The 24,609-nt window shown below is 32.7% G+C and overlaps 1 non-coding gene across 1 annotated transcript; it reads left to right on the top strand.

The window, feature by feature from the left end:
• Window positions 1-2,918: 2,918 nt before the first annotated feature.
• Window positions 2,919-3,025, top strand: LOC139846342 (small nucleolar RNA R71). Its single transcript, XR_011759056.1, has one exon. It is a non-coding gene; the product is annotated as a small nucleolar RNA R71 (small nucleolar RNA).
• Window positions 3,026-24,609: the final 21,584 nt, after the last annotated feature.

Below are 24,609 nucleotides of genomic sequence, written 5' to 3'. Positions count from 1 at the left end.
ATATTATTTATGTTCATAATTCATGTATATAAATATATATATATATATATATTCTACTAGCAACTTATTTGTTCTATATTTTATTTTTACATTATTAATTCCAATTGATTGGAGTTCATTTTTATTGATTCGAATTAATATCTATGTATACTTGTAATTTAGATTTATATCTATATAATTATTTACAAACAATTGTTCGTGAATCGTCGAGAATTAGTCAAAGGTCAAATGTATATATGAAATAGTTTAAATTGTTTTGTGACTCAACATTACAGACTTTGCTTATCGTATCGAAATCATATACAGATTAAGTTTAAATTTAGTCGGAAATTCCCGGGTCATCACATTGTCTTGGTCTTTTGGATCAATTGGAATTTGAAAATAACCAGAGAATCCATCAAGAAAACAGTAGTAATCTTTTTCCGCCAAACGTTCTAGCATTTGATCGATAAATGGTAGCAGGAAATGATCTTTCCTTGTAGCATCATTTAGACGACGATAGTCTATACAGACTCTCCACCCAGTGACTGTTCTTGTAGGAACGAGTTCGTATTTATCATTTAGAATAACAGTCGTACCTCCTTTCTTAGGTACTACTTGCACAGGAATAACCCACGGGCTATCGGATATATGGTAAATTAACCCGGCATCAAGTAATTTGATGACCTCCTTTTTGACAACTTCTTTCATGTTAGGGTTTAACCTCCGCTGCCTTTGTACCACGGGTTTAGAATCTTCTTCCATTAGGATTTTGTGAGCACAATAAGTAGGGTTAATCCCAGGAATATCAGTTGTTTTCCAGGCAATTGCCTTTTTTAGGTTTTTAAAACAGACATTAACCTACCCTTTTCGTCATCGGAAAGTTTTGATGAAATTATGACGGGTAATTGTGACGTTCCTTGGAGATAAGCATACTCCAAATGTTCCGGGAGTTCTTTAAGTTCCAGGTGGGTGGTTCTTCCAAGGAAGATTTTATCTGGAACCTATTACCATCGGTAATTTCTTCAAAAGGTTCATCTTCCCCGGGAATTTCTTCTTCTACGTATTCTTCATCAGTGAATACCTTCAACAACTCGTCTAACTCTATATCGACATCAAAATCTTCACCTTCACCAATCGGGGTGAAATCTGAGGTGTCGACATTTAATAGTTCCTGTAGTTCTTCTTCAATACAACAATCAACAATGTCTATTTGGAAACATTCGTCATCAGGAGACATAGGGTGTTTCATAGCCTTATCTTTGTTCAATATAATTCTATCCTCCCCCACACCTAAGCAGAGATTTTTCTCCTTTACACGCACAATTGCATCTGCAGTATTTAGAAAGGTACGCCCTAGAATTAGGGGAACCTTACTATCTTCTTCCATTTCAAGAACAACAAAATCAGCAGGAAATATTAAGTGATTTACTTTAACCGGTAGGTTTTCAGCAATGCCAATAGGATAGTTGTAAGTTCTATCAGCTAATCGTATACCCATCCTGGTTGGTTTTAAATCACCTAAGTTCAAATTTAAGTACAAGGAGTGAGGCATAAGGTTGATGCTCGCTCCTAAATCAGCTAATGCATCGTACATTACTGAATCTCCCATCAGACAAGGAATGATGAAACTTCCAGGATCTCTAAGTTTTGGTGGCAAATTTTGCTTTTGTAAAATTGCCGAGCATTCCTCATTAAGGAATGTGGTTGAAACTTCTGTATATTTTCCTTTGTCAGCTATGAGATCTTTGATAAACCTTCCATAATTCGGCATACCCGCAAGAATATCTACAAGCGGTACATTTATACAAATTTGCTTAATCATGTCGGCAAACTTGTTGTATTCTGCTTGTAATTTATCTTTCTTCAAACGTTGCGGATATGGAATTGGAGGTTTGTATACCTTCAATGGTGGTTGATTTTGAATTTTAAGTGCACTTGTGGTTGGCATCGTATTTTCCACCATAGGTTCTTTGTCTTTTGAAACAGAAATAGGAGCATGAGGGTTTGGAATATCGGGGTTAATGGTTAACCCACTTTTCGTAGTTATGGAATTAACTTGCGAAAAATTACTTGTATTTTGAGTTTCCTTGTCCTTAGGGTTTGGTTGCATGTTGGATGGTAAAGTTCCTGATTGCCTTTCAGCAAGCAATTGGGATATTCTTCCCATATCTCTTTCAAGGTTTTGAATTGATGCTTGATGATTCCTTTGCACTTGCTCGTTTCCCGTTTGGACTTGATGTAATTGTCTCTTCACTTGCTCATTCGTTTCTGATTGACTTTTGAAAAAATTCATCATAACTTCTTCAAAGTTAGATTTCTTCTCTACTGGCTGCGTGTTATGATTTTGTTGTTGATACGGTAATTGAGGTAACGGTTGTTGTTGGAAATTTTGTTGAGGTGGAAATGGAGGTTGGTTTCTATTGAAAAAGCCAGGTGGTCCATTTCTTTGAAAATCAAAATTCTTCGGGTTTTGATATCCTGGGTTTGCAGGTTGATAATTAGAATTCCCTCCTTGAAAATTGCCTTGTCTTTAATTGGCCATAAAATTAACTTGTGCTACTGAGTTCATTGGTCGATCACTGATATCACAATCTTTCGTGAAATGTGGATGTCCACAGATTTCACAGCCTACTTGCAATGCTAAAACTGTTGAATTTAGTTTATCTATTTCTCTTCCAAACTTTTTGAATTGATTTGACAGTGAAGCTATGGTTGTGTTGTTGTCTTCATTTTCTTCAAGGCTTGCCACCGTCTTTCTAGGTTGTTGATCTCTAGACGGTGTCCATTCAAAAGTATGAACTGACATGTCTTCTAACATGCCATACGCTTGATTTGGTGATTTGTACATAAATACTCCTCCAGCAGAGGAATCTAATATACCACGAGTATGTTCATCAATACCATGATAAAAAGTTTGTACTATTTGCCCTTTTTGTAATCCGTGTTGCGGACAGTTTCGTAACATTCCTTTTAATCTTTCTCATGCATCATAAAGAGTTTCATCCGATTTTTGTTTAAAAGTGGTGATTTTAGTTCTAAGTCTTTCGGCTTTTGCCGTGGGAGAAATCTGGTAATGAATTTATCTCTTAATTCGTTGAAAGTTGTGATAGAATCAGGTTTTGATGCTTTCAACCATGCTTTTGCGTCTCCGATTAACGAGTATGGAAAAGTTCTTCACTTAAATGCATCTGAAGAAACATCTTTGTTTTTATACAGTTCACATAAATCTTCAAAAGCTACTAGATGTTCTATCGGATTATTATTAAGTCTTCCGTCGAATTGGTTCTCACGTACTATGTGCATAAACTGCCCCTTGACTTCCCAGTTTTCAGCCTCAATTTTAGGTCTTCTTATAGGTGCAAGAGCGAGAGGGGGAGCAGTTTGTCTGGTATTCCACATTGGTAGATCATTTGGATCAGGTGTTACTTCAGCCATTTCTTCTTTAATGACGATGGTTTGAGGTTCAGTTTTAATTTCTGGTTGACCACTAGTGTTTCCTACTTGTTTTTTGATATTTTTCGGTGTTTTCGGTTTACTAGTACTACCTAATTTTTTTTGTTTTTCCTGTTTTAATCTATTGATCAAGCCTCTTTTAGGTTCTGGATTAAGTGCAACGAGTTTAGGATTTCCTGAACGTGTCATACAATTGGGAAATTGTACAAAGATCTAAAAGATTTATTCATAAACATTGAACTTTCTTGGAAATGAATTTCCACAAGAGGATCGAATAACATAAAAACAATGATAAAAACCTTTAAACAAACAGATTTTTCTTCTGATTTTGCCCACGTTTTGAATAGCCAAAAGATGCAGCAGAGGGGCAGGATTCGTTTGGTCCCAATATAATTGGGTACTGTTTGGCTCCAATAACCCAGTCCACGTACAAATCCAACTACTACTACGAATCAGAAAAATTATCTATTTATTTAATTGCCAACTTTCCCCGGCAGCGGCGCTAAAAATTTGATGTGCGTGATCGTGTCCTTTTATTTTCAACGGATTTAGATTGAATTTATTACACGAATTGGTTGTGATTATATGGCGTTTTTATGATTTCAGATTAATTTCACACATATAGGCAACTAGTCCTATTCGTATAGTAATAGTTCGTTGGTAAATTCGGTTCGTTCCACAGGGATATGGAGTTTTCAAGATTTTTAATTGCTAAAAGTTAATCTATTAAAAGTGGGTTTTTGGATTAGGCTTTACTACTTAATTGAACGAAATTTAAATTAGACTAAAACTAAATAACTAAATTAACGAAAATAAAAATACAATCTATACTAATTTGACAAAATAGAAGAAATAAGGTTTTTCATGGCAATATAGTAAAATAGTAAAAAGTAATTAAAATTTACTATATGGTAAAAAGTAATACGGTAAAAAGTAAATAAAATTTATCTATGTAGTAAAAAGTGAAATTGATGAGATTTAAAATAGAGTAAAGTAGTGGCTTCTAAAATATATCCCCTCTGGATTATGGATTGTTTTTAAGTCCGATTACGATGTTTTTATATATAACATTATATTTTATCTTTCATTTTTTTTTATAAAGTTTTAACTAACTAAAATTAAATCTAACTTTCGTTAGATCTCGTTTTAGCGGATTAAATTATACCCCGACTATTCAAATTGAGATCTAATCCAGTTTTAACTTTCGCTAATACCAAAATTATAACGGTTTTCCCTTTTTATAATTACACGATTATATAAACTATAATATTACCCAAACCACCGGATCACACTTCTAAATTGTTGTCAATAATTTGTCCATATGTCCGTCTAGATCACCGAGGTGTTGAAGCATAATTTACATAAATTTAATTAACTTTCGCTTATCAATTTAATAAATTATGTGATAGGGGTGAAAATATCAAATTATATAACAATGGGTCGGTGATTAAACTCAATGTTAAAAATAGTCAAAGTTACATCATAATATTATAATATGGTTCAATCCATTTGTCCAGAGGTTCTACATTTTAGTCACCACTATGGGTATTTAGTTGGACATTATAACGGTATAAAAATATAAATTATATAAAGTGGACATGAGTACAATAATAATAATAATAATAATAATAAACGATAACAATAATAATAATAAATAACGATAATAACGACGATAAAAATAAATATAAATTACGATAATAATAATAATAATAACAACAATAATAATAATAACAACAGTAATAATAACGATAATAATGATACGTGAAAATAAAGTTGGGACGTGGAGACTTACAGCGAGTTGGAACGGTAAAAAGTGATATTATTAGCGTAGCATTACACGGACAGAGCTCCGACTTAAAACCCGTAAATTAAACGTTACAATAACCAAATTTAAGCTTAACTTAAACTTAAAATAATAAATTATAAATATAAATATATTATATATAAATATCAGAGAAAGAGAGATTGAAATTGTGAATTGGTGAATTGAAGCTTTGAAGATATCTGTGTATTTATAGGACGAATTTTTCACTATTTGTTTGTTGAAATATGATTGAGAATTATTGAATTGCAAGTTGCATCATTCATATTCGTTTCATGATGGCTGCATTGATTTATTAAAACGTGCTGAATTTAATATTATATTATTATTATTATTATATTATTATTATTATGGATTATTTATATATTATATTATATTCTTGTGCATAGTTGACTTGTAATTTTTGCTCCGTTGAGTCGTACGTTGATAGTTGGTTCATGTCTCGGTTCCAGATTTTCGAACGCCTTTTCGTATGCTTAGATATCTTGTACTTTGCGTTCCGCGGCTTGTACTCTTGTCAATTTTTAGCCGTTATTCATCGATAAATTAAACCACTTGGAGTGTAACTTGTACGTTTGAGCATTTTGGATATTTCTGTCTTTCAAATCTTCGTTTTCGTCTTTAAATCTTCATTTTCGAGCGATTTGCGTCTTTCGTCTTCACACTTATTTATTTAACTATTACAACTAAAAATAAGGAAATTACAATTAAAAACTTTACATTTTGGAATGATATTGCGTCTAAATATATGATCATTTTAGGCAATATCAGTCCCCACCAATAGAGCTCTCATCATTTTCGGAGCTAGCACCACTCTCCGAATCATCTCCATCACTTTGATCCTCACCGTCAATTGGCAATTCAATAGTTCCCGAACTCCCACTAGAACCTGTATTCACATCAACAAACTTATCAAGCATAACCGATTTAACTTGTTCACATCTCTAATGCCTCTTATGTCTAAGCGTTTGTCATCCGCCAATCTCACCTTCCCCCGATAAGACTTAAAATTCTTCATCATCTCCTTACTAGGATTAGCATGGAATGATGCGCTCGAATCCATGATCTAAACTTCAACCGAATTTTTAACACAACATACCAAAGCATCATCTGTATCCTCGAAAGTGAAGTTCACCCTAGCTTTATCCACCTTTGGATTCTTACATTGAGTGCTAAAGTGACCCTTTTGATTGCAATTCCAACAAACCGCAGATTTTCGGTCCTTAGAGTTAAACCACTTTTTGAATTTCTTACCCTTCGTCGTATCCTTATCATTCTTCCTACCCCAGTCGGTATTTAAGAGCGACCCCGATGATTCCCCGAAATTCCTCCTACGAGTCTCTTCCCCTAGAATCAAATCCATGATCCCCTCAAGCTTGAGCTTAGTGGTTCCTGTGGAACTACTAACTGCAGTAACTATACCCGACCAACTTTCAGGCAAAGACGATGTGACAATCCCAAAATTTCCAACCAAATTTAAACTTTATCTTTATATTATTCTGACAAGATAAGCAAAGTTTGTTAAGTTAAATCTCAAGAATTTTAAATTGTGTTCATACATTCATTATAACCTCGACCAAATTCTGACGATTCACGAACCGTTATATATAAATAAATATGTATATATATGTATATATATATATTATAACTTGAGAATATTAATAAAGTATTAAACGTATAATACTTTACATGAACGTATTTGTTTCAATATGTTTATCGATGGAATTAGAAGATAATATCAAATGATTGATTTATCAGATACATTATGATATGATTACGGGTCTATGTTATGAGGTCCACTGTGATTTAAGAAATCTATTCTTTTTGACAACATTCGGAAAATGGTAAAGTGATTTATAAGTAAGAACGTGAAGTGTAAATAACTTAGATGTTGGATATCGACAAGTTATGTAACTCGACATTTTTCATTAAGATGATTTCATACGTTTATTTAACCTTTGAACTTTATCCCATGCTTCACCAACAAACTGTAATTTAAAAACTTGAAACCTATTATGACTATATATATGATTCTACTTTTCTAAAACATTTTATGATATAACGATTTCCATTATTTTAACCTTTAAACAAAATGATTCTTAAAAATATATTTGGTTTTGGAAAACAAAATTATTATATTTATTTGATTTAGTTTCAAACGTACAAAAACGTTTTCAGTTTAAAAAGAACTTTATTATTAAAACGTATATAACTTTTATAAATATCTAGAACCACTTTTGACAACTCATTACTTAACCAGTATGATAAAGATAACGATATTTATATTTTATTTTATTAAATATATATAACGATTTAAATTAATATTATATATATTTATACGCGTATTATACGTACATAGTTTTATACTTTTACTATACTTAAACTTTACATTTACTTTATTTTTACTTTACTTTAACTTTAATAATTCACTTTAATAATTCATACTGTAATAATTTACTTTAATAATTCATACTTTAATAATTCACTTTAATAATTCATACTTTAATAATTCACTTTAATAATTCATACTTTAATAATTCACTTTAATAATTCATACTTTAATAATTCACTTTAATAATTTAAAAATCTATTATAAATAGAATTCAATAGGTTTTATTATTTCATAAGAAACTTGAAAATATTTTTCTCTAAACTCTCTCAATCGATTTACATATATATATTTACTCCGTATTATTTCAAGATATTATTAGTATACATAAAATATTACGTCAGCGTGCTGTCCTAGTGATTTCGAAATTGTTTTTCGAGTGGGATTATGAAATGTCCCGTTCTTATTGATTAAAAACGTTCCATATTAATTGATTTCGTTGCGAGGTTTTGACCTCTATATGAGACGTTTTTTTCAAAGACTGCATTCATTTTTAAACAAACCATAACCTTTATTTCATCAATAAAGGTTTAAAAAGCTTTACGTAGATTATCAAATAATGATAATCTAAAATATCCTGTTTACACACGACCATTACATAATGGTTTACAATACAAATATGTTACAACAAAATAAGTTTCTTGAATGCAGTTTTTACACAATATCATACAAGCATGGACTCCAAATCTTGTCCTTATTTAAGTATGCGATAGCGGAAGCTCTTAATAATCACCTGAGAATAAACATGCTTAAAACGTCAACAAAAATGTTGGTGAGTTATAGGTTTAACCTATATATATCAAATCGTAACAATAGACCACAAGATTTCATATTTCAATACACATCCCATACATAGAGATAAAAATCATTCATATGGTGAACACCTGGTAACCGACAATAACAAGATGCATATATAAGAATATCCCCATCATTCCGGGACACCCTTCGGATATGATATAAATTTCGAAGTACTAAAGCATCCGGTACTTTGGATGGGGTTTGTTAGGCCCAATAGATCTATCTTTAGGATTCGCGTCAATTAGGGTGTCTGTTCCCTAATTCTTAGATTACCAGACTTAATAAAAAGGGGCATATTCGATTTCGATAATTCAACCATAGAATGTAGTTTCACGTACTTGTGTCTATTTTGTAAATCATTTATAAAACCTGCATGTATTCTCATCCCAAAAATATTAGATTTTAAAAGTGGGACTATAACTCACTTTCACAGATTTTTACTTCGTCGGGAAGTAAGACTTGGCCACTGGTTGATTCACGAACCTATAACAATATATACATATATATATATATCAAAGTATGTTCAAAATATATTTACAACACTTTTAATATATTTTGATGTTTTAAGTTTATTAAGTCAGCTGTCCTCGTTAGTAACCTACAACTAGTTGTCCACAGTTAGATGTACAGAAATAAATTGATAAATATTATCTTGAATCAATCCACGACCCAGTGTATACGTATCTCAGTATTGATCACAACTCAAACTATATATATTTTGGAATCAACTTCAACCCTGTATAGCTAACTCCAACATTCACATATAGAGTGTCTATGGTTGTTCCGAAATATATATAGATGTGTCGACATGATAGGTCGAAACATTGTATACGTGTCTATGGTATCTCAAGATTACATAATATATAATACAAGTTGATTAAGTTATGGTTGGAATAGATTTGTTACCAATTTTCACGTAGCTAAAATGAGAAAAATTATCCAATCTTGTTTTACCCATAACTTCTTCATTTTAAATCCGTTTTGAGTGAATCAAATTGCTATGGTTTCATATTGAACTCTATTTTATGAATCTAAACAAAAAAAGTATAGGTTTCTAGTCGGAAAAATAAGTTACAAGTCGTTTTTGTAAAGGTAGTCATTTCAGTCGAAAGAACGACGTCTAGATGACCATTTTAGAAAACATACTTCCACTTTGAGTTTAACCATAATTTTTGGATATAGTTTCATGTTCATAATAGAAATCATTTTCTCAGAATAACAACTTTTAAATCAAAGTTTATCATAGTTTTTAATTAACTAACCCAAAACAGCCCGCGGTGTTACTACGACGGCGTAAATCCGGTTGTACGGTGTTTTTCGTGTTTCCAGGTTTTAAATCATTAAGTTAGCATATCATATAGATATAGAACATGTGTTTAGTTGATTTTAAAAGTCAAGTTAGAAGGATTAACTTTTGTTTGCGAACAAGTTTAGAATTAACTAAACTATGTTCTAGTGATTACAAGTTTAAACCTTCGAATAAGATAGCTTTATATGTATGAATCGAATGATGTTATGAACATCATTACTACCTTAAGTTCCTTGGATGAACCTACTGGAAAAGAGAAAAATGGATCTAGCTTCAATGGATCCTTGGATGGCTCAAAGTTCTTGAAGCAAAATCATGACACGAAAACAAGTTCAAGTAAGATCATCACTTGAAATAAGATTGTTATAGTTATAGAAATTGAACCAAAGTTTGAATATGATTATTACCTTGTATTAGAATGATAACCTACTGTAAGAAACAAAGATTTCTTGAGGTTGGATGATCACCTTACAAGATTGGAAGTGAGCTAGCAAACTTGAAAGTATTCTTGATTTTATGAAACTAGAACTTTTGGAATTTATGAAGAACACTTAGAACTTGAAGATAGAACTTGAGAGAGTTCAATTAGATGAAGAAAATTGAAGAATGAAAGTGTTTGTAGGTGTTTTTGGTCGTTGGTGTATGGATTAGATATAAAGGATATGTAATTTTGTTTTCATGTAAATAAGTCATGAATGATTACTCATATTTTTGTAATCTTATGAGATATTTCATGCTAGTTGCCAAATGATGGTTCCCACATGTGTTAGGTGACTCACATGGGCTGCTAAGAGCTGATCATTGGAGTGTATATACCAATAGTACATACATCTAAAAGCTGTGTATTGTACGAGTACGAATACGGGTGCATACGAGTAGAATTGTTGATGAAACTGAACGAGAATGTAATTGTAAGCATTTTTGTTAAGTAGAAGTATTTTGATAAGTGTATTGAAGTCTTTCAAAAGTGTATAAACACATATTAAAACACTACATGTATATACATTTTAACTGAGTCGTTAAGTCATCGTTAGTCGTTACATGTAAGTGTTGTTTTGAAACCTTTAGGTTAACGATCTTGTTAAATGTTGTTAACCCAATGTTTATAATATCAAAAGAGATTTTAAATTATTATATTATCATGATATTATGATATATAATATATCTCAGTATGATGTATATACAGTTAAATGTCGTTACAACGATAATCGTTACATATATGTCTCATTTCGAAATCATTAAGTTAGTAGTCTTATTTTTACATATGTATTTCATTGTTAATACACTTAATAATATATTTACTTATCATTTAACATAATTAACCAAGTGTATCAATATCTTAATATGATTCATATGTACCTAGTAAGACGTTGTTATAACGATAATCGTTATATATATCGTTTTCGAGTTTCTTAAATTAATAGTCTCATTTTTATGTATATAACTCATTGTTAAAATACCTAATGAGATACATACTTATAATAAAAACATGTTAACTATATATATAACCATATATATGTCATCGTATAGTTTTTACAAGTTTTAACGTTCGTGAATCACCGGTCAACTTGGGTGGTCAATTGTCTATATGAAACATATTTCAATTAATCAAGTCTTAACAAGTTTGATTGCTTAACATGTTGGAAACATTTAATCATGTAAATATCAATCTCAATTAATATATATAAACATGGAAAAGTTCGGGTCACTACAGTACCTACCCGTTAAATAAATTTCGTCCCGAAATTTTAAGCTGTTGAAGGTGTTGACGAGTCTTCTGGAAATAGATGAGGGTATTTCTTCTTCATCTGATCTTCACGCTCCCAGGTGAACTCGGGTCCTCTACGAGCATTCCATCGAACCTTAACAATTGGTATCTTGTTTTGCTTAAGTCTTTTAACCTCACGATCCATTATTTCGACGGGTTCTTCGATGAATTGGAGTTTTTCGTTGATTTGGATTTCATCTAACGGAATAGTGAGATCTTCTTTAGCAAAACATTTCTTCAAATTCGATACGTGGAAAGTGTTATGTACAGCCGCGAGTTGTTGAGGTAACTCAAGTCGGTAAGCTACTGGTCCGACACGATCAATAATCTTGAATGGTCCAATATACCTTGGATTTAATTTCCCTCGTTTACCAAATCGAACAACGCCTTTCCAAGGTGAAACTTTAAGCATGACCATCTCTCCAATTTCAAATTCTATATCTTTTCTTTTAATGTCAGCGTAGCTCTTTTGTCGACTTTGGGCGGTTTTCAACCGTTGTTGAATTTGGATGATCTTCTCGGTAGTTTCTTGTATAATCTCCGGACCCGTAATCTGTCTATCCCCCACCTCACTCCAACAAATCGGAGACCTGCACTTTCTACCATAAAGTGCTTCAAACGGCGCCATCTCAATGCTTGAATGGTAGCTGTTGTTGTAGGAAAATTCTGCTAACGGTAGATGTCGATCCCAACTGTTTCCGAAATCAATAACACATGCTCGTAGCATGTCTTCAAGCGTTTGTATCGTCCTTTCACTCTGCCCATCAGTTTGTGGATGATATGCAGTACTCATGTCTAGACGAGTTCCTAATGCTTTCTGTAATGTCTGCCAGAATCTTGAAATAAATCTGCCATCCCTATCAGAGATAATAGAGATTGGTATTCCATGTCTGGAGACGACTTCCTTCAAATACAGTCGTGCTAACTTCTCCATCTTGTCATCTTCTCTTATTGGTAGGAAGTGTGCTGATTTGGTGAGACGATCAACTATTACCCAAATAGTATCAAAACCACTTGCAGTCCTTGGCAATTTAGTGATGAAATCCATGGTAATGTTTTCCCATTTCCATTCCGGGATTTCGGGTTGTTGAAGTAGACCTGATGGTTTCTGATGCTCAGCTTTGACCTTAGAACACGTCAAACATTCTCCTACGTATTTAGCAACATCGGCTTTCATACCCGGCCACCAAAAATGTTTCTTGAGATCCTTGTACATCTTCCCCGTTCCAGGATGTATTGAGTATCTGGTTTTATGAGCTTCTCTAAGTACCATTTCTCTCATATCTCCAAATTTTGGTACCCAAATCCTTTCAGCCCTATACCGGGTTCCGTCTTCCCGAATATTAAGATGCTTCTCCGATCCTTTGGGTATTTCATCCTTTAAATTTCCCTCTTTTAAAACTCCTTGTTGCGCCTCCTTTATTTGAGTAGTAATGTTATTATGAATCATTATATTCATAGATTTTACTCGAATGGGTTCTCTATCCTTCCTGCTCAAGGCATCGGCTACCACATTTGCCTTCCCCGGGTGGTAACGAATCTCAAAATCGTAATCATTCAATAATTCAATCCACCTACGCTGCCTCATATTCAGTTGTTTCTGATTAAATATGTGTTGAAGACTTTTGTGGTCGGTATATATAATACTTTTGACCCCATATAAGTAGTGCCTCCAAGTCTTTAATGCAAAAACAACCGCGCCTAATTCCAAATCATGCGTCGTATAATTTTGTTCGTGAATCTTCAATTGTCTAGACGCATAAGCAATCACCTTCGTTCGTTGCATTAATACACAACCGAGACCTTGCTTTGATGCGTCACAATAAATCACAAAATCATCATTCCCTTCAGGCAATGACAATATAGGTGCCGTAGTTAGCTTTTTCTTCAATAACTGAAACGCTTTCTCTTGTTCATCATTCCATTCAAATTTCTTCCCTTTATGCGTTAATGCAGTCAAGGGTTTTGCTATTCTGGAAAAGTCTTGGATGAACCTTCTGTAGTAACCAGCTAGTCCTAAAAACTGGCGTATGTGTTTCGGAGTTTTCGGGGTTTCCCACTTTTCAACAGTTTCTATCTTTGCCGGATCCACCTTGATACCTTCTTTGTTCACTATGTGACCGAGGAATTGAACTTCTTCCAACCAAAATGCACACTTTGAAAACTTAGCGTACAATTCTTCCTTCCTCAATACTTCTAACACCTTTCTCAAATGTTCACCGTGTTCTTGGTCATTCTTTGAGTAAATAAGTATGTCATCAATGAAAACAATGACAAACTTGTCAAGGTATGGTCCACACACTTGGTTCATAAGGTCCATGAACACAGCTGGTGCATTAGTTAAACCAAACGGCATGACCATAAACTCGTAATGACCGTAACGTGTTCTGAAAGCAGTCTTTGGAATATCATCTTCTTTCACCCGCATTTGATGATACCCGGAACGTAAGTCAATCTTTGAATAAACAGACGAGCCTTGTAGTTGATCAAATAAGTCGTCGATTCTCGGTAGTGGGTAGCGGTTCTTGATGGTAAGTTTGTTCAACTCTCGGTAGTCGATACACAACCTGAATGTACCATCTTTCTTCTTGACAAACAAAACAGGAGCTCCCCACGGTGATGTGCTTGGTCGAATGAAACCACGCTCTAAAAGTTCTTGTAATTGGCTTTGCAGTTCTTTCATCTCGCTGGGTGCGAGTCTGTAAGGAGCACGAGCTATTGGTGCAGCTCCTGGTACAAGATCTATTTGAAATTCAACGGATCGATGTGGGGGTAATCCCGGTAATTCTTTCGGGAATACATCGGGAAATTCTTTTGCAATGGGAACATCATTGATGCTCTTTTCTTCAGTTTGTACTTTCTCGACGTGTGCTAGAACAGCATAGCAACCTTTTCTTATTAGTTTTTGTGCCTTCAAATTACTAATAAGATGTAGCTTCGTGTTGCCCTTTTCTCCGTACACCATTAAGGGTTTTCCTTTTTCTCGTATAATGCGAATTGCATTTTTGTAACAAACGATCTCCGCTTTCACTTCTTTCAACCAGTCCATACCGATTATCACATCAAAACTCCCTAACTCTACTGGTATCAAATCAATCTTAAATGTTTCGCTAACCAGTTTAATTTCTCGATTCCGACATATATTATCTGCTGAAATTAATTTACCATTTGCTAATTCGAGTAAAAATTTACTATCCAAAGGCGTCAATGGACAACTTAATTTAGCACAAAAATCTCTACTCATATAGCTTCTATCCGCACCCGAATCAAATAAAACGTAAGCAGATTTATTGTCAATAAGAAACGTACCCGTAACAAGCTCCGGGTCTTCCTGTGCCTCTACCGCATTAATATTGAAAACTCTTCCACGGCCTTGTCCATTCGTGTTCTCCTGGTTCGGGCAATTTCTAATAATGTGGCCTGGTTTTCCACATTTATAACAAACTACATTGGCATAACTTGCTCCGACACTACTTGCTCCGCCATTACTCGTTCCGACACCATTTGTTCCTTTCGTTCTATTAACCCCTGGTCCGTAGACCTCACACTTCGCCGAGCTATGACCATTTCTTTTACACTTGTTGCAAAATTTGGTGCAGAACCCCGAGTGATTCTTTTCACACCTTTGGCATAGTTGCTTCTGATTGTTGTTGTTGTTGCGGTTATTATTGTTGTTGGGATGATTGTTGTAGTTGCTGTTGTTGTTGTTGTTGTTGTTGTTGTTGGGCCGTTTGTTGTAGTTGCGATTGATGTTGCGATTGTTGGGATAATTGTTGCGATTATTGTTGTAATTGCTGTTGTTGTTGTATTGGTGATTCTTATCACCGTTTTCCTCCCACTTTCTTTTGACTTGCTTCACATTGGCCTCTTCAGCAGTCTGTTCTTTAATTCTTTCTTCAATCTGGTTCACTAGTTTGTGAGCCATTCTACATGCCTGTTGTATGGAGGCGGGCTCGTGTGAACTTATATCTTCTTGGATTCTTTCCGGTAATCCTTTCACAAACGCGTCGATCTTCTCTTCCTCATCTTCGAATGCTCCCGGACACAATAGGCACAATTCTGTGAATCGTCTTTCGTACGTGGTAATATCAAATCCTTGGGTTCGTAACCCTCTAAGTTCTGTCTTGAGCTTATTGACCTCGGTTCTGGGACGGTACTTCTCGTTCATCAAGTGCTTGAATGCTGACCACGGTAGTGCGTACGCATCATCTTGTCCCACTTGCTCTAGATAGGTATTCCACCATGTTAACGCAGAACCTGTGAAGGTATGCGTAGCGTACTTCACTTTGTCCTCTTCAGTACACTTACTTATGGCAAACACCGATTCAACCTTCTCGGTCCACCGTTTCAATCCGATCGGTCCTTCGGTTCCATCAAATTCCAAAGGTTTGCAGGCAGTGAATTCTTTGTAGGTGCATCCTACACGATTTCCTGTACTGCTAGATCCAAGGTTATTGTTGGTATGTAGCGCAGCCTGTACTGCGGCTATGTTTGAAGCTAGAAAAGTACGGAATTCCTCTTCATTCATATTCACGGTGTGTCGAGTAGTCGGTGCCATTTCCTTCAAAATAGTTAAATGGAACAAGTTAATCATACAGAATATTAAGAGTAGTTAATAGTATTTCGTAGCATAATATGAACTCATTTATAAAAGCTTTTTCTTCATATTAGCGTTTTATAAGTTTAAATTCGGGTAGTACCTACCCGTTAAGTTCATACTTAGTAGCTAATATACAATTCAACTACTACAATTCTATATGAAAAACTGATTATAATAATATTTCGCGTTCAAACTTTTATACAATATTTTATAAACTTACAATACCGCTTATTTTACATAAAGCATGAAATATAGCACACAATAACTTTGATACAAGATAGTTGTGAAGACAATTCTAGCTAGTACACAAGTCGTTCAGCAAAGGCAATAAAGACACGTAATTCATACGTCCAGAAACAAGTCATGCATTCTGGTTTTACTAGGACTACTTCCCATCCTTGGTCTTGTGCAACATAACCGTTATGGCCGTTGATAAGACAGCGTGTTGTAACGTCATCAAAGGGACGAGGGTTACGTAATGTCCAACAGTCCCGTAATAATCTAAAAACCTCATTTCTTACCCCAATTACCGACTCCGTCACTTGTGGAAACGTTTTGTTTAATAGTTGTAGCCCGATGTTCTTGTTCTCACTTTGGTGAGAAGCGAACATTACTAATCCGTAAGCATAACATGCTTCTTTATGTTGAATGTTAGCCGCTTTTTCTAAATCACGAAGTCCAATATTCGGATATATTGAGTCAAAATAATTTCTTAACCCGTTGCGTAAAATAGCATTTGGGTTCCCCGCAATATATGCGTCAAAGTAAACACATCGTAACTTATGGGTTTCCCAATGTGATATCCCCCATCTTTCAAACGAAATTCTCTTATAAACCAAGACATTCTTGGAACGTTCTTCGAATGTCTTACAAACTGATCTCGCCTTAAATAGTTGTGCCGAAGAATTCTGGCCGACTCTAGACAAGATTTCATCAATCATGTCTCCGGGTAGGTCTCTTAAAATATTGGGTTGTCTATCCATTTTGTGTTTTTAAACTGTAAAATAGACAAGAGTTAGATTCATAAAAAAAATACTTATTAATACAAGCAATTTTTACATATATCATAAAGCATAAGAACACTATATTCCATATATTACACCACACGAATACAACTATCTTATTCCGACTCGCTCGTTTCTTCTTCTTCGGTTTTGGTTCGTTTTGCCAAGTTTCTAGGGATATATGATGTTCCCCTAATACGAGCCGTCGTTGTCCACATTGGTTTAGAAAAACCTGGTGGTTTAGAGGTTCCCGGGTCATTGTTACAACTTAAGGACTTCGGGGGTTGACGATACATATAAAGTTCATCGGGGTTGGAATTAGATTTCTCTATTTTTATGCCCTTTCCCTTATTATTTTCTTTTGCCTTTTTAAATTCAGTTGGGGTAATTTCTATAACATCATCGGAATTCTCGTCGGAATCCGATTCATCGGAGAATTGGTAATCCTCCCAATATTTTGCTTCCTTGGCGGAAACACCATTGACCATAATTAACTTTGGTCGGTTGGTTGAGGATTTTCTTTTACTTAACCGTTTTATTATTTCCCCCACCGGTTCTATTTCTTCATCCGGTTCCGATTCTTCTTCCGGTTCCGATTCTTCTTCCGGTTCCGACTCTTCTTCCGGTTCCTCTTCGGGAACTTGTGAATCAGTCCACAAATCATTCCAATTTACATTTGACTCTTCATTATTATTAGGTGAGTCAATGGGACTTGTTCTAGAGGTAGACATCTATCACATAATATCAAACACGTTAAGAGATTAATATATCACATAATATTCATATGTTAAAAATATATAGTTTCCAACAAAAATGTTAAGCAATCATTTTTAAAGAAAACACGGTCGAAGTCCAGACTCACTAATGCATCCTAACAAACTCGATAAGACACACTAATGCAAATTTTCTGGTTCTCTAAGACCAACGCTCGGATACCAACTGAAATGTCCCGTTCTTATTGATTAAAAACGTTCCATATTAATTGATTTCGTTGCGAGGTTTTGACCTCTATATGAGACGTTTTTTTCAAAGACTGCATTCATTTTTAAACAAACCATAACCTTTATTTCATCAATAAAGGTTTAAAAAGCTTTACGTAGATTATCAAATAATGATAATCTAAAATATCCTGTTTACACACGACCATTACATAATGGTTTACAATACAAATATGTTACAACAAAATAAGTTTCTTGAATGCAGTTTTTACACAATATCATACAAGCATGGACTCCAAATCTTGTCCTTATTTAAGTATGCGATAGCGGAAGCTCTTAATAATCACCTGAGAATAAACATGCTTAAAACGTCAACAAAAATGTTGGTGAGTTATAGGTTTAACCTATATATATCAAATCGTAACAATAGACCACAAGATTTCATATTTCAATACACATCCCATACATAGAGATAAAAATCATTCATATGGTGAACACCTGGTAACCGACAATAACAAGATGCATATATAAGAATATCCCCATCATTCCGGGACACCCTTCGGATATGATATAAATTTCGAAGTACTAAAGCATCCGGTACTTTGGATGGGGTTTGTTAGGCCCAATAGATCTATCTTTAGGATTCGCGTCAATTAGGGTGTCTGTTCCCTAATTCTTAGATTACCAGACTTAATAAAAAGGGGCATATTCGATTTCGATAATTCAACCATAGAATGTAGTTTCACGTACTTGTGTCTATTTTGTAAATCATTTATAAAACCTGCATGTATTCTCATCCCAAAAATATTAGATTTTAAAAGTGGGACTATAACTCACTTTCACAGATTTTTACTTCGTCGGGAAGTAAGACTTGGCCACTGGTTGATTCACGAACCTATAACAATATATACATATATATATATCAAAGTATGTTCAAAATATATTTACAACACTTTTAATATATTTTGATGTTTTAAGTTTATTAAGTCAGCTGTCCTCGTTAGTAACCTACAACTAGTTGTCCACAGTTAGATGTACAGAAATAAATTGATAAATATTATCTTGAATCAATCCACGACCCAGTGTATACGTATCTCAGTATTGATCACAACTCAAACTATATATATTTTGGAATCAACTTCAACCCTGTATAGCTAACTCCAACATTCACATATAGAGTGTCTATGGTTGTTCCGAAATATATATAGATGTGTCGACATGATAGGTCGAAACATTGTATACGTGTCTATGGTATCTCAAGATTACATAATATATAATACAAGTTGATTAAGTTATGGTTGGAATAGATTTGTTACCAATTTTCACGTAGCTAAAATGAGAAAAATTATCCAATCTTGTTTTACCCATAACTTCTTCATTTTAAATCCGTTTTGAGTGAATCAAATTGCTATGGTTTCATATTGAACTCTATTTTATGAATCTAAACAAAAAAAGTATAGGTTTCTAGTCGGAAAAATAAGTTACAAGTCGTTTTTGTAAAGGTAGTCATTTCAGTCGAAAGAACGACGTCTAGATGACCATTTTAGAAAACATACTTCCACTTTGAGTTTAACCATAATTTTTGGATATAGTTTCATGTTCATAATAGAAATCATTTTCTCAGAATAACAACTTTTAAATCAAAGTTTATCATAGTTTTTAATTAACTAACCCAAAACAGCCCGCGGTGTTACTACGACGGCGTAAATCCGGTTGTACGGTGTTTTTCGTGTTTCCAGGTTTTAAATCATTAAGTTAGCATATCATATAGATATAGAACATGTGTTTAGTTGATTTTAAAAGTCAAGTTAGAAGGATTAACTTTTGTTTGCGAACAAGTTTAGAATTAACTAAACTATGTTCTAGTGATTACAAGTTTAAACCTTCGAATAAGATAGCTTTATATGTATGAATCGAATGATGTTATGAACATCATTACTACCTTAAGTTCCTTGGATGAACCTACTGGAAAAGAGAAAAATGGATCTAGCTTCAATGGATCCTTGGATGGCTCAAAGTTCTTGAAGCAAAATCATGACACGAAAACAAGTTCAAGTAAGATCATCACTTGAAATAAGATTGTTATAGTTATAGAAATTGAACCAAAGTTTGAATATGATTATTACCTTGTATTAGAATGATAACCTACTGTAAGAAACAAAGATTTCTTGAGGTTGGATGATCACCTTACAAGATTGGAAGTGAGCTAGCAAACTTGAAAGTATTCTTGATTTTATGAAACTAGAACTTTTGGAATTTATGAAGAACACTTAGAACTTGAAGATAGAACTTGAGAGAGTTCAATTAGATGAAGAAAATTGAAGAATGAAAGTGTTTGTAGGTGTTTTTGGTCGTTGGTGTATGGATTAGATATAAAGGATATGTAATTTTGTTTTCATGTAAATAAGTCATGAATGATTACTCATATTTTTGTAATCTTATGAGATATTTCATGCTAGTTGCCAAATGATGGTTCCCACATGTGTTAGGTGACTCACATGGGCTGCTAAGAGCTGATCATTGGAGTGTATATACCAATAGTACATACATCTAAAAGCTGTGTATTGTACGAGTACGAATACGGGTGCATACGAGTAGAATTGTTGATGAAACTGAACGAGAATGTAATTGTAAGCATTTTTGTTAAGTAGAAGTATTTTGATAAGTGTATTGAAGTCTTTCAAAAGTGTATAAACACATATTAAAACACTACATGTATATACATTTTAACTGAGTCGTTAAGTCATCGTTAGTCGTTACATGTAAGTGTTGTTTTGAAACCTTTAGGTTAACGATCTTGTTAAATGTTGTTAACCCAATGTTTATAATATCAAAAGAGATTTTAAATTATTATATTATCATGATATTATGATATATAATATATCTCAGTATGATGTATATACAGTTAAATGTCGTTACAACGATAATCGTTACATATATGTCTCATTTCGAAATCATTAAGTTAGTAGTCTTATTTTTACATATGTATTTCATTGTTAATACACTTAATAATATATTTACTTATCATTTAACATAATTAACCAAGTGTATCAATATCTTAATATGATTCATATGTACCTAGTAAGACGTTGTTATAACGATAATCGTTATATATATCGTTTTCGAGTTTCTTAAATTAATAGTCTCATTTTTATGTATATAACTCATTGTTAAAATACCTAATGAGATACATACTTATAATAAAAACATGTTAACTATATATATAACCATATATATGTCATCGTATAGTTTTTACAAGTTTTAACGTTCGTGAATCACCGGTCAACTTGGGTGGTCAATTGTCTATATGAAACATATTTCAATTAATCAAGTCTTAACAAGTTTGATTGCTTAACATGTTGGAAACATTTAATCATGTAAATATCAATCTCAATTAATATATATAAACATGGAAAAGTTCGGGTCACTACAGATTAGATTAAGGAAATTATGGGTTATAGCTATGGAGGTGATTGGGTATGGTTCATGGGTATGCTCGTGAGATCAATATAGTGTTTATCATCTCCGTTTCGTCTACGTACCTTTCCTGCAATATTGAATCTCAATATTGATACGTGAGTACTCATAATTTAACTTTTACATACTAATAGTGTATCCCTGACTAGTGCTCGAGTATATAGGATTATGTATGTTTGTACTTTTGATATTGCCTTTAGTTAGGTTATGTTGAATTCTGAATTAGTTATATATGCAACTGAGATAAGGTATAAGATATGCATGTCGTTGGAAAGCTAGCGAAAAATTAAGAACTTTTCATTTAGATATCGAATGATTTCGATGAACGGATTTGAAGTTATAGTCCATCGAATTTTTGTATTATTATTAAAAATGATTATTGTTATCGTCGTTATTATCGTCGTTCTAGTTTTATCTTATTATTATTATTATTATTATTATTATCTTTATCAATAAAAGGATTTATCATTAAAAATTGTTATTTTTTTTTATTATTACTATCGTTATTATCGTTAAAGTTATAATTAGTATTATTATTATTATCCAATTATTATTATTATTATTATTATTATTGGTATTATTATTATTATTATCATTATTAATATATATATCATTATTTAAAAATGGTTATTGTTATTGTTATTATTATTATTACTATATTATCATTAAGATAATTATTAGTATTATCGTTAATAATGTTATAGTAACTATCATTATTAATATTAGTGTAATTAAAACAAATATTTGTAACACCTAATTATTTTGATTACTATTATTATCATTATTACGAACACGATATAAAAGACGATTAAAAGCTATTAAACGAAATGATTAGGAAATAATGGGTAAGAGTATCATGATGAAATTAAAATATTATAAGATATTGATTTAGATAAAATTATCGTTCTTATTATTTTTATCATTACTATTATTATTAAAATTATCGTTAGTATTAAAACTATCATTTTAACAAAAATTATCATTTTAATAGAAATGTCATTGTTACTATAAAATATCATTATTATTATTATTATTTTAAATAGAATTATTATTTTAAAGATAATATTAAAAATTATCGTAAATATTAAAGTTATCATAATTAGAATTATCGTTTTATCATAATGTCATCTTAGTAATTATAAATATTGATATTTTTATAATAATAATTATTATTACAAAATAATACAACTTTTACTTACTATCATTATACATATTATTTTATCAAATAAATATTTGATACAAACATATTTTACTACGTGTAATAACTTACTTTAATAATACCTATCATATTATCTTTATAATATTAAATGAACCCTATAAATTTTATTACTTAATATATATAAAAGTATATTTTATTATATAAATATAATATAAAATTTTATTTATTAATAAATAAATTATATTATTTACTCTAATAAATCTTTTAAAAATATTTAAAAATATAAAATGACGATATTTAAACTATATATTAATCATGTATAGATTTTTAGAAATTATTTTGAGTCAAATTTACTTTTGTTGACTTTTGCATATTAGTCTCGAGCATTAGGATTGTGGTACACTATGACTTGACCTAATTTGTTAGACAAATATTGACCAACACATAAATATATATAATTAATTTAGGTTCGTGAATCCGAGGCCAACCTTGCACTTGTTCAATGACGTTATATGTATTTTTACTACGAAATACAGTATGGTGAGTTTCATTTGCTCCCTCTTTAAATGCTTTTGCAATATATATTTTTGGGACTGAGAATACATGCGCTGCTTTTATAAGTGTTTTACGAAATAGACACAAGTAATTGAAACTACATTATATGGTTGAATTATCGAAATCGAATATGACCTTTTTTATTAAGTCTGGTAATCTAAGAATTAGGGAACAGACACCCTAATTGACGCGAACTCTAAAGATAGATCTATCGGGCCCAACAAGCCCCATCCAAAGTACCGGATGCTTTAGTACTTCGAAATTTATATCATGTCCGAAGGAGGATCCCGGAATGATGGGGATATTCTTATATGCATCTTGTGAATGTCGGTTACCAGGTGTTCAATCCATATGAATGATATTTTTGTCTCTATGCACGGGACGTATGTTTATGAGAAATGGAAATATGAATTCTTGTGGTCTATTAAAATGATGGAAATAAATGATTATGATAAACTAATGAACTCACCAACCTTTTGGTTGACACTTTAAAGCATGTTTATTCTCAGGTGTTAAAGAAATCTTCCGCTGTGCATTTGCTCATTTTAAAGATATTACTTGGAGTCTTTCATAGCATATTTCGAAGAACGTTGCATTCGAGTCATTGAGTTTATCAAAGATTATTATTAAATCAATTTATAGTTGGATAGTGGATATTATGAAATGGTATGCATGCCTGTCAATTTTTGATGTAAAGAAAGATTGTCTTTTAAAAACGAATGCAATGTTTGTAAAATGTATCATATAGAGGTCAAATACCTCGCAATGTAATCAATTATTGTGAACCGTTTATAATGTATATGAACGGGTCCTTTCAGTTGGTATCAGAGCGGTGGTCTTAGCGAACCAGTTCTGCATTAGTGTGTCTAACTGATAAGTCGTTAGGATGCATTAGTGAGTCTGGACTTCGACCGTGTCTGCATGTCAAAAGTTTTGCTTATCATTTCTAGTCGGAAATCATCTGCTTATCATCCATAGAAAATTACCTGCTTATCATTATTAGTCTAGACACATCTTGCTACATTAATTGCATGAGTAGTGTATAGACAAAATTCATATCTTAGCGTATCTGCTAAATCATCTCTTATCGTATCTGTTACTTAAACTTTGCCTGACATATCCCGCAAATTCCTCCGTAATCTATGAAATCTTTTGATCTCTATATATAGATATCCTATGTAAATAGAATACCACCCGATAGCCGAAAAATCATTTTATATCGAAAATCCTTTATCCAATCGTACGAAATGGAATTTGTCATCAGTTCAAGTCACTCGGATTCCGAAATGGAATCTCACTCAAGCTCCGAAAGCAGGGTGACCGAAATGGATCAACCAATCAGTCATCACCTATTC

Source organism: Rutidosis leptorrhynchoides, chromosome 4 (genome assembly GCF_046630445.1).
Source record: "Rutidosis leptorrhynchoides isolate AG116_Rl617_1_P2 chromosome 4, CSIRO_AGI_Rlap_v1, whole genome shotgun sequence".
NCBI classification, from domain to species: domain Eukaryota; kingdom Viridiplantae; phylum Streptophyta; class Magnoliopsida; order Asterales; family Asteraceae; genus Rutidosis; species Rutidosis leptorrhynchoides.
This window is presented reverse-complemented; position numbering and strand designations above follow the sequence as displayed.